The sequence below is a fragment of the Penaeus chinensis genome, chromosome 15 (genome assembly GCF_019202785.1).
Source record: "Penaeus chinensis breed Huanghai No. 1 chromosome 15, ASM1920278v2, whole genome shotgun sequence".
NCBI lineage: Eukaryota > Metazoa > Arthropoda > Malacostraca > Decapoda > Penaeidae > Penaeus > Penaeus chinensis.
Window position 1 is genome coordinate 12661730 of NC_061833.1, and position 2500 is coordinate 12664229.

Below are 2500 nucleotides of genomic sequence, written 5' to 3' on the forward strand. Positions count from 1 at the left end.
AATAATAATAGAAATAATGATAATGATAATAATAATAATAATGATAATAATGAAAATAATAATGATAATAATGATAATAATAATCATAATAACAAAAATAGTATTAGTTATAATAACTATTATCAATATTATGATTATTTTTCTCATCGTTAATATTGTTATTATCACGGTATTATAACAATAACAACAATAATAACGACACTTATGGTAAAGATAATAATGACTATCATAATAATAGCAACAAAAGTGACAACGATAATGATAATGATGATGATAACAATAATAAAAAAAAAAGCATTACTACTACTGCTATTACTACTACTAATGCTCATGATATTGATAATGATAATTATTATGATAATAATGACGATGATAATAATAATAATAATGATGATAATACTAATAATAATAATAATAATAATAATGATTGTAATGATAATAGTAATAATAGTACTAATAATGATAATAAAATTACGATAATAGTAACGACAAGAACAACAACAACAATAATAATAATGATAATAATAATAACAATAGTAATAATGATAATGATAATGATGTAGATGACAACAATTAATATAATAAAAGTAAAAACTATTGATAAGATATTAATCATAAAGCTAATAAGGATAATTATATAATTATAGTAATAATAATGATAATAATGATAATAACGATAACAACACCACAACAACAATAACAACAATAACAATAAAAATTATAATAATAACAACAACATTGGCAACAAGAACAAGAGCAACAATAACAACAATAATGGTAATAATGATAATGATAATAGTAATAATAATAATAATAATGATAAAAATAATAATAGTAATAAAAACAACAACAACAATAATAATAATAATAATAGTAATAATAATAATAATAATAATAATAATAATAATAATAACAATATTAATGATAGCAACAACAACAATGATAACAATAATAACAATAATAATATTAACACCAACAACAATAGTAATATTAATAATGATATTGATAATAACAATATTAATCATATAGCTAATAATTATAGTAATTATAATAATAATGATAACAATGACAACACAACAACATCAACAACAATAATAAGGCTAATAATTATAATGATAAGGATGATAATAATAAAAAATCATAATAGTAATAATAATAGTAATAATAATGATGATGATAATAATAATAATAATAATAATAATGTTAACAATATCAATACTGCTAATAGTAATAATAATAACAACAGTAATCGATAAAAAACGATATCAATAATAAAACTAATAATCATAGTAATAATACTAGTAATGATAACACTAGCAACATAGCAACAACAACAACAACAGTAATAATAATAATAGTAATATAACATCAATATCAATATCAATGAAATCAATAACATAACTAATGATAATAACAATAATGAAAATAAAGACTTCATTGATGCCATCATTATCGGTATCGCTGTTATCATCAGAGAAATAATAATAATAACAAATAAGAAGAAAAGAGAGAGACAGAGAGAACGAAGGAAGAATACCGTGAGACCTAAAGTAAATAAATCAATGAATTAATAAAATCCGTAGATTAAGCCATATCAGAATGAATGATAACATTTTCACCCTAATTAGCCAAAGTCTTCTGAGATATGAACCAAGCGGGTGAGGGGAAGGGTCGAAAAGTGAGGGAGAAATGATACCAGATGCACCCCGGTTGTGACCACGGCTGTTGCGGAGTCTTAAAGATGACTATACTGTAGGTTAGGAGAGTGTGGTCCTCCTACCGTGGTATCATTTGAAGTAGGCGAGGAAACACCCCGTTATAATGTAGTGGTTGGTTTTTATAGAATAACAGAAGTATGTGATTCTCTGTTATCTTTTCTTCGTCTTCTTCTTCTTCTTTGCGTTTTAGAAATGTCGGCAAAATGGTAAAATGCTCGGAGGATGAAAATGCTTTTATTATTATTCTTTAAAGGTGGTGGGTCAGTTTTAGGAGGGGTTGAGTGAGCGAATAGCACATACAATACCAATCCGGTGCTAAAAGGATTGATACCAGTAACACATATGCTTGTGGTGGCTTATGTACAGTGTCTCTTCTCACACAAGCTTACAGGTGGCAGTGAAATTCAAACAGACCAACACATTCTAGGTATAAAATCTCACTTCACACACACTCTTGCCCTTTTTTGCCCGAGTAATGTTATGTTATGCCGTGTAGAAAGGAAGACCATCATAAATATAAAGATGACAAGTTGTATAAACTTGTCGGTTGCAACCATGGGCGTTGTCAACCCAAAGTACCGCGGCCACACACCCTCCCACCATCCCCTTGGCACCGACAAAAGGAGTCAAGAAATTAATAGAATAATCTTATCTTTTACGGTTATTTGAATATCCTCTATACATAGGATGGAAAGATATACATTGCCTCTAACCATGTAATGATATGAGGCAAGGAAAATGGCTAAAATGGGAGTTAAAGTGGTACTTGGCATCCCGTCGCG